Genomic DNA, 10241 nt, shown 5'->3' on the forward strand with positions numbered 1-10241 from the left:
CACCCCTCTGGCCGCCAGGATGTGGTCCGCGAGAAAGCTGTAAGCTCTCCGATATGCTTGTAGCAACGTACGCATCACTCTTGGGAACAGCGGGCGCTCTTGGTCAGGGCAATACGCCGCACGCTATATCTAGCTGTTAGATGAAAAAAAGAGGGGTGACTCGTATTTGATTTCCTAGCTTCCAATGACGCCAGCGTTTCTGCCGCCTTTACTACGTGACGCCTATTCCATCTCCGAGCCTTCAATTTGCTTCTCCTTCGCCACCCTTTACCACACTCTACTTGAAATTCCTCGTAGGAATTTCAAGTAGAGTGTGGTAAAGAGATGTAGGAATTTCCTACATCTCTTTTCCTCCTCTGCTCTCCCTCTTACATTCCCGCTCCTCTTCCCCTCTACCCCAACTCTCTCTCTCCTACCTCATTCTCGCCCTTAAATCTTTCCCTCTCTCGTGATCCCTTCTCTCCACTTGTCATAGCCTTCATTTCTCCTTTCCATTCATGCTTAATTCTTCTCCTCTCCCTTTTCTAATATTCTCCCTTCCCTCTCCTTACCTCCCCTTCTGCCTCCCTTTTTTCCTCTCCTGATCTCCTCTTCCTCCTTTTATTTCGCTCACCATGCACCGCTCATTCTCCACCATACTCTCCCTCATATTTTTCGTTTTCTCTTACCCCCCGACCGCCATTTCACTGCTCTCCCCAACGTACCCTACCAACTTCAGCTACTCCCTTTCATCCTCTCCCTCCTCTCTTCCATCTGCCCTCTCTCTCCCTTCCCGCACTGCACTCGTCTTCCCCTCTTTCACCTCTAATCCTATTTGCCATTGCACGTTTCTCCGCCCTCATGATATTCCTCCCTCCGTGCACACTTCTCTTCCATCTCAGCATTGCTTTCCGACCAGTCTCCTCGCCAGTCCCTTACCGCTACACTCTTATCGTATTTGCCTCCCTCTCTCCTCTGTTCCTTTCATTCTCAATCACTCTTTTTTTTTCCTCAACGACTCACCCACTAATTCACAGCAAGTCAGTAACCCATTAGTAGTGAGCAGGCTTACCGGAAACATCTCATGCTTATTCTATTGACAGGCACACAGAAGACCAAATTATCGCCCAAGGCTAGCCTGAGAACGATTGTAATCCTTAAAACGGGAAAGATCAAAGACAACAGAAGTGCTGCTCAGCACATAACTTGTCAGTTGCATCGTAACAGCGGAGCGGTTATAGGTCGCGCTTTTCCGTCCGTCTGCTTCATCATCATCACCAGCCTATCTACGCCCACTGCAGGGCAAAGGCCTCTCCCATTGTTCTCTAACTACCTCGGTCCTGTGCCAACTGTGACCAATTTATCCCCGCAAACTTCTTGATCTCATCTGTCCATCTAACTTTCTGCCGCCCCCTGCAACGCTTGCCTTCTCTAGGGATCCACTCTGTTACCCTTAATGACCAGCGGTCATCTTGCCTTCGCATTACGTGCCCTGCCCACGTCCATTTCTTCTTCTTAATTTCTACTAATATGTCTTTAACACCAGTTTGCTCCCTGACCCACTCCGCTCTCTTCTTGTCCCTTAATGTTACACCTATCATTTTCCGCTCCATTGCCCGCTGAGTCGTTCTCAATTTAAGTTGAACCCTCTTAGTGAGCCTCGAAGTTTCTGCCCCGTAGGTGAGTACCGGTAAGATGCAGCTGTCATACACTTTCTTCTTCAGCGACAATGGTAGGCTGCTATTCATTATCTGAGAATGTCTGCCATATGCACCCCACCCCATTCTGATCCTTCTAATTATCTCTGCCTCATGGTTGGGATCTGGGGTCACAACTTGGCCTAAGTAGATACATTCGCTTACCACTTCCACTGCCTCGCCACCTATCTCAAACTGCTGTGCTGTCCCGAGGTTATTGATCATTACTTTAGTTTTCTGCCCTAAAATCCCTAGTTTTCTGCCCTAGTTTTCTGCCCTGCCCTAAAATTTAGTTTAGGGCCTAAAATCGGGGCCTTAGGCCGCCACTCTGACTACACGGGGAGAAGGGGACCTTCTTTTCAACCCCCGGGGCGTGACTCGAACGTCTACAGCCTGTCATGAGCGGGCTACTGGCGGGAAGCCCTCTTATGCTACCTAGGCATCAAGGCTGCCGGAACCGAGACCCTCGCTAGGCTTCCGCAGAATAATATAGTAAGGCAATGAGGGGCTCGTTGAGGAAATACAGAAAGATAGGTCAGCAGTCTACAACGCCAAAGGAGGCATAGGGGTGTGGTTAGGCTCTTTTGTTTTTCACTACAGTTAATTAAGTAAACATTTTTTTAATTATACAGAAAAAAGAAAGAATATATATATATATATATATATATATATATATATATATATATATATATATATATATATATATATATATATATATATATATATATATATATATATATATATATATATCCGCGGTTTCGGCAGATTCCTAACCGGGTGGAACTGGGTGTTCTTTTTTTTCATAGTCCGTACCATGTTTCACATTGTACACACCATGTACCGACAATTTTGTTGCTGCTAACGAACAAATGGAAGGAAACGCGTGACAAGCATCAGTGCAGCCACATTCAGTGCACTTATTTGCAGCTGCCTACATTGGCACTATTTGCTAACGAAAATGAAAACGATTACAGGCACAATTGCCAATCGGTAAGTTCGTAATGTGCTGGGCAGCGCTATAAGATTGTTGTGATGATACTGGAAAGTGCGCTAGCACGTGCACGCGAACTCCACTGCGATGCACCCACAGAGCTTTCTTTGGCTTCGTAGAAAAAAGCAGAGGGTTGATTTGATTAACCTGCACATATGCAGATCTGTCCCAGTGTTACACTCTGTCATTCATTATATTTTTGTACATACGTGCCAACTTTGTGCGGAGTTACACAAATGTATGCCTGTCCTTCACAGCCGCACCACATGCATTGAAGTGACTTGAAATGTAAGGATATGGGAGGTCAGAGCGAGTTGAACATACCTCGAGCGTCCTCCCAGATGTGTCCCACAAATGCTGCGCCCAAAAAATTCAGGGGAGCTTGTACTCGCGCGCAAGGCTTTAATGGCGAAGCTGTTGTAGGTGAGCATTGCCGGACACATGGTTAAGTTTCAGTATCATTGTTTATTTGCATAGTTACTAGTAATTGTTGTCACATGCTTCGAAGAGGTCGTCGCCTTCTTCGCGGTGAGTGGTGGCTGCACAGTCATCCTCAGCATTCTAGACTTCCACCAGCTCTTCGTCCTCGACTCGAGACAGCGCTGGCGGGATCTGGAAGTAGTCTCGGGAAAGATTGGCACACTCGTAGCCATGTCTCTAATTATCCATAATGGCTTCTAGACAATGCGGCGACCACGGTGACTTCTCCGCAGCAGGGTGTCTCTTCATCCTTTGCATTAGCGCTGGAGCTTTTTTTACATGCACGGTAGCGCTTGAAAACAGTGCTAAGCTTTCTTTTTTTTCTTTTTTGCTGAAGCCGGGAACTCGGTGGTCGCTGAGAGGCACGCGCTCACGAGCGCTCGGCCATTTTTCGGTATTTTTTTTTCCTGCAGCGACGAACTTACGACTTGTACAACAGCTCCGCTGGTAAAAACGGTTCCAGTAAGTGAAACAGTGCGCTTTCAATGCAGCTCCAGCTGTACGATCGCTTTCTGATGCCTGGAGACGTCGTGACGAAGGTGGTCGACGGCAAAGGAGCACAGCTTGGCTACTGTCGGCGCACTGAAGTCTTCTCCACTGTGCAGATTGTCTGCAGCAACACTGTTGTATGCAATGTGAACAGCGTTGACCTCGTGCCACTCGAGGTAGGTGGAAACTTTGCAATGCTTTTTTTAACACGAAAGTGTTTTATTCCGGAATACACTAATTTCACTGACGTCATATCCGTCACGGAAATGACGCCAGTACAACGAAGCAAGCGGCCTGTAAAGGGTGCACCCCTACACACAGGGTGTTATTGTGGGGAAGCAATTTTTAGTACTAAAAAGTACGTTATACTACTTAGTGCTGCTCGTTTTCTGGTTTTATATTTTAACATGAAAGTGTTTTGTGCCGGGATACACCAAGATTTCACTGGCGTCATATCCGTCACGGAAATAACGCCAGTACCCTTTTGCCGAAGCGACCCGCCAGCAGGACGTCGCTCGCCAAGCGCACCCTCAAGACAGCCGCCCACCCGCAAATCATGCTGAGCTGCAGATTTCGCTGCCCATTTCACTTTCGTGTTTTACCTATTCATATGACAGATGAATCAACATTATTTTTTTATCTCTAAAAGGGAGGTACCAAAGGGGCCATGAGGACAAGTTACAATTCCGTTCAATTTCAAAAGAGGTGGCCTCTGGTAACTCGCTCAGCTCCGTTCCAACCATGAAAGGCGTTCTTTTAACTGAAAGAATGCAAGAAATATTGAAAACCTAAACTTTGGCATTTTGTGCTACAGTGACGTATTATGGGCCAGTGACGTAATATGGGCCAACAATAACAACATAGTTACGTCACATTAGCATTAAGGTACTACGATGAAATACGACACATTAGCATTAAAGGGACCCTGCAACACTCTTTGAGCAGTGCAAGTAAACCTGCGCGACGTTTAGATTAAACTTCCAGGAATACCTGAGCCAAATATTACACGTGCACGTGAAGCGGTGAGCGCGCAAATCGATGTGAAAGACGCGGAAAAACCAACCGCTCTCTCTTCAGTTGTCCTCATTATGCAACCCCTGGCATGGCCTAAGGGACGTCACATAGGCCATGGCTGCGCGATCGGCTGTCACTGATCAACTTCGCGGCTAGATTCTCCCATTTCCGTCGTCGTCATCGCTGTGTACGAACCTCTTCTATGCCTGAACCTGTAGGCACAGTTTTGCCGTTTATTTTGTGTTTTGAGTGCGAGCGGAGTTTGAGTGATGAGCTCAATACTTCCCTTTCAACGGGACCACTCGACTACAAACGTTTATGTTTCAAAAACGCCCTACCATCCCGAGCGCGCACTTGCGAGCAGGCACTCATGCCTGCTTTTTTGTGGCACCAGACCGGAAATAGGCCCCTCCGCGTTGCGGAGAAAAGGAGAAAACTACCCGGCATATGATATATCGAAGGCCGCCGAAGAGAACGCCGCGAGCCACCCCCCTCTCCGGGCGAGAGCGCGCAGCTTTCGTCGCGCTGTCCGCGGTCGAGTTGAGAGGGAACGATTATGCGCGATTTCTCATCGCGCGTAGTTTCGTTAATTGTGAACGGATTTTCATAATTCTTTCGGGAGGAGATTTCTGGGACAATAGACTTTACCCCAAAATACATTACTAGTAGTCGATGGCAAGTGTTGCAGGGTCCCTTTAAGGTACTACGATGAAACGGAATTCGAGGCCCCACTACAATCGCCCAGTTAAGTTCCTTGGTTGTTAATTAGGTTCGCGGACACCAATCGCGCACGCAGTTCTCAAACGCCCGCGTATTCCGCGTGGCGTGTCTGGCAGAGAGGAATCCACAGGAGAAGAATCGAGAGACGACAGAAAGAAGGGAGAGGGAGGGATAAAGGGGAGGAGGAAGCGAACGAAGAGAGAAAAAAAGAAAAAAAAAGCTGTGTTCATCAGGCGAAGGTGTCACATGTTTATGTGACACCTTGCCACCACCTGCCACCGCTCTATGCGACCACCTGCCACCGCTCTTTTAGCGGAGAGGTCATTTCTGGTCTGGCAACCATGGTAGACTGGCGGGAAAATGGCGGGAAAATTTGCGGATACCGTGAATATGGTGGTTAGACCAGGTACGCCAGCAGAAGTACTACCCGAAATTCTATGATGTCATTGAACAATCGCCGGAAAGGGGCTGAGGAGCTGCCGCTGCTTCACCATATCTTTAATATTTCAATTATTTCTTTAAAGTTTGTGGTACAATCGTTACCATTATTGGAACAAATCAGTCTTTGTAATAAACCAAACTTGTGTTTCCATGGCCCAAAGACCACAAAGACGGTACACAACTCTGCTTTAGTTAAAAAATTGTCTTCCGTACTTAACGGTATTCTTCAGTAAAGACGATACACAACTCTGCTTTACGTAGAAAATTGACTTTCGTACCTAACGATATTCTTGAGTAACTAGTGATGAAATATACCAATTTCAAATTACCCTTCAGAGTAGTTCGTAGTAGTGTACGTGGGCAAGCAGCTCACTTCACGGTAACTTCACGCTCACTTCACGGTAAAAGGCATTGTCCAGCAGGAATGGAAAGTAGTGCTGTTGCCACCAATTACACCCAGTGAAACTTAGCTGGGCACCTGCATGCGTAACAGCCATTGCTTCGTATGATGAGGATCTCCTGAAAATTTTTGTGGACTGAAACTTGACAAGCTCAGCAATACGCGATGCTTGTAAGAATGTGAACAGCTAATGCTTTGGGACTTACTAATGCACGCACGTGATTCATTTTGTGTTTCACACAGAAATTTACTCGAGATGCAGCCATTTGCGCGGACAACCTCCTCGGGAGTATTCGGGACATGAAGACAGAGCTGACAATACTCTTTCCTGAAGGGTCACTGTGAGTGTCAACCTTTCGCCACTCGCACGTCCCAAGGTGCAGCCCCCAGTCACCCACCTATTTTCCAGTTAAAAAACAGGAATGTATTTTTCGGCACTGTGTTAAATGTGATGGCGTAGCAGATACGAGTGCCACGAAGTAGTAAACACACTTAGTGGTAGACTGCGACACATCAGCTCTAGGGGGTGACACCAGGGTAGCGGGTAGCAGGGGCAGATCCAGGATTTTTCTGAGGGGGTGGGGGTGGGGGGGGGTCAGCTTCTGTCAGTATGATGATGACAAGGAGACAATGATGAGGTAGATAGTTGCCTATTTGTTTACCGAAATTTCGGAAAACCTAAAATACAAGAAATAAACAAAATCATCTACGATTTTTCTACGACCTGAATGGTCATCATCTTGGGGACGGTATAAATTCAAAAATTAAGGGAGGAGTCAGGACATCCGGACCCCCCCCCCCCCCTTCTGGATCCGCCAATGAAGGGGAGGTTATTGGCTACAGACACAACGGTTATGACTAGAGGCCGGATTGTTGCGCATTAAAAAAGCGCGTTTTAGGCGCCAAAATTAAGACAAAACAACGTTTTAGGCCTTAAACATATGGTAAATTTAGGCACCATAAATGTTTACATAAATGGCAACAATTTCAAACGCAGACGTGCGCGAACTGTATCTACGACAGGAAAACCAAAAATTTGATTGTTTACGAGTCCACAAAGGCGCCGACAGTTGAACATAGCCGCTCAACTGCTCCATACGCTGCTGGACTAAATGGCGATCCATTGGCTTCATTCGACAAGCTAATTGCTCGCATTCATGTTCAATGGCCACTGTTGTTTGCTCGAGCGCCGCATATAGTAAACCAGGCATGAAAAGAACACTTGAGAGGTGGTAATAGTGATTTTAAATAGCGCTACTTCATGCTTGCCTGATGTAATTTAGTTACGATACAACAAGAACTGACCGAAACGATAAATGAAAAAGAGATGACGATTTATTAAGAAATTAACACGCTCTTCCTATGAGGTCTGTCAGGTATGTCTCTGGTAATTTTCTCGTATTCATTGATATTATCCTAATTATTCAGGCAAGACGTCCGAACACTTCCAATAAACTTCCACAGATTTGAAAAGTATTTCTCAAAAGGTGTCTAGTAGCCGAACAGATTTTTGATAGAAAAGCGGGTTTTAGAGCCCGCCGGCAGTGTGAACTTTAAGGTGTAAGAAAATGCAGCTGCACAGTGATGTTTGCCCTCGTCGCTTCAACACACGAATTATATTCTAACAAAGGCGTGTTCGGTGCTCTACGGTTGAAATAGAGTGTGATTTTAGTAGCTTCTAGAAACGAGAATGCGACTGTACATGTTTGAAGAAACTTGTTTGGAGAGCACGTGGGACGTAGTCGAAGAGTCACCGTGAAAACTGCGACAACAGCTAACATCATCTCCAAATTTTCGGGTTCAAAATTGTGCCTCTTGTCACTGAGAATGAGTGTCCCATTCCACCGGTGCTAGAAGGGTTTTTTTCTTTTGCAGGAGTTGGTTGAACTAGCTATAGTTCCGAATGATCAATGCTGCTGGATAGCATGATAACGATCTCAAACTGCACTCAAAAGCGAAACTCGAGGCTAAATAGTAGTAGTAGTAAATAGTAGGTTAGATAAACTTGAGGCTGCTATAGGCACCGGTTTTGAAAATAGGCATTTATAGGCGCTTGGGCACAAGCGCCGAAATAGGCATTTACCACAAATGCCCTTCTTAACCCCTAATTCATACTTATATACTAATGCGGGGGCGATAGGAGTGCAAGGAACACAATAGCCATTTGCCTAAAATCCGGTCTCTTGTGATGACGTGTGTTATCAGTGTAGGGGCACTGGGGCCAAAGAGCGCCAACAACATGGCGTTAGGCCTATCAGTGCAGACTAACCCTATATGTCCGCACTAACGGCTCTTGGTTGCTGGATATGGGTACAGAACTACAAAAGCCAGCCTGTGAAGTAGGAAAGGACTAGTGGCTAGTCGGAGGACTAGCCACGGCCGACCGGAAGTAATGAACACAGTCCACGCATTCCAGACCTTCTTCCTGCAGTGGAGATGATGATGATTATGATGTTGACGATGATGATGATGACACTCCCCAGGTGCGCCCTGCCTGCTCGTGATGCCGTGGGCATGGAGGATCTTCACAGTGAGAGGCAGCTGGTACGTGTCATCCTTTGCACCATCCCTTGTCTGTCTAAAATTTGCTGAATCATTCCATCAAGCAACAACAAGAAAACACTGAGAACTTCCGGAAGGGTCTGGTCAATAGCGGAAACCTTCTTCTTAGTTTGAATGCCATATATTCCTTTAATTCCATTGATGCTCGAGTTAGTTGCAATGGCACCGGTTACGTTGACCTCTGTTATCCCAATTTTCTTGATTTCTTCCTCTTCTTTTAGCACTTTGAAAGGTGAGCTGTTTGTCCTGGTGTCAGTGATTATCAGCAATGGATGTTCCTTAGGTTCCTTGCAGGGCAAAACAAGATGCTGACACACGACTTGCATACTAAAGGAAATCTGCAGACGATTACACAGATGTGATTCAATTGTTCAGCATTAACTTTCCTTGTAGCTTCTCCCTTTTCTGACATATATTTTGCTATATTTTCCAGCCAATGCTGTAGCCTGTTCCCCTTCTGATAACCGTTTTGCCGTCTTCAGAGCAGTGTAAGCGTACTGGTGCTGTGGAGCACCCTTTAAAGTTAGCTCGATTTTGATGATATTGGTGCGGACATGATGAACAGCTGATATTTTCCCGATACTTGCTGCCGCTATAAAAAAAATGAGCAAAAGGAAAGCTACGAATAACTGAGGTGAATAAAGGTTCACCGTACGCTTTTGGGAACTTCACTAGGGCCGTAACAGCCATGGTTTGGTCGTTGCTATTGTTGTAGCTATTAGATACCAACGCTTCTCCCACGTACCACAACTGTGTTCTTGCAGTGACTGCCTATCCGATGAGCGAACGTCGCACTGAATCTTCCTATCCGATAGGCGAGTGTAGCACTGACGCTTCTTATCCTATGAGCAAGAGTAGCACTAACTCATTCTAGCCAATGAGCGAGACAGCACTGACTCTCCCTATCCGATAAGCGAGCTTAGCACTGACTCTTCCTATCCGATGAGCGATAGTAGGTCTGACTCTTTTGCTCTGCTAAGCAAGAGTAGCACCGACTCTTCCTATCCGACGAGAAAGCGTAGCACTGACTCTTCCTATCCGATGAGCGAGATAGCATTGACTCTCTTGATGTGATGACCGAAAGTAGCACTGAATCTTTTTATCCAATGAGCAAGCGTAGCACTGACCCTTCCTATCCGATAAGCGAGAGTAGCACTGACTCTTTGTCCGATGAGCGAGAGCATCACTGACTCTTTGTCCGACGAGCGAGAGTAGCACTGACTTTTTCTATCTGATGAGCGAGAGTTATTCGTCCTATGACATGCTACATACTCCCTGGGCAGCCTTGCCACTTCCAGCCGGGCTGCTTCTACAAGGGCCAGCGCCTGTGTGGGTCCATGCTGTGCTTCAAGAACGCCCGCTGGCACCACTGCACCAGCCAGACGCGCGCTTACCCGATGGAGCGGCACGTCCAGGTCACTGTGGATGACGTGAGTGTGGGCACGCCGTCAGTGGGAGAGTGAGGATG

Source organism: Haemaphysalis longicornis, unplaced genomic scaffold, assembly GCF_048455015.1.
Source record: "Haemaphysalis longicornis isolate Haplotype H1 unplaced genomic scaffold, Haemaphysalis longicornis Haplotype H1 scaffold_9, whole genome shotgun sequence".
Classification (NCBI taxonomy): Eukaryota; Metazoa; Arthropoda; class Arachnida; order Ixodida; family Ixodidae; genus Haemaphysalis; species Haemaphysalis longicornis.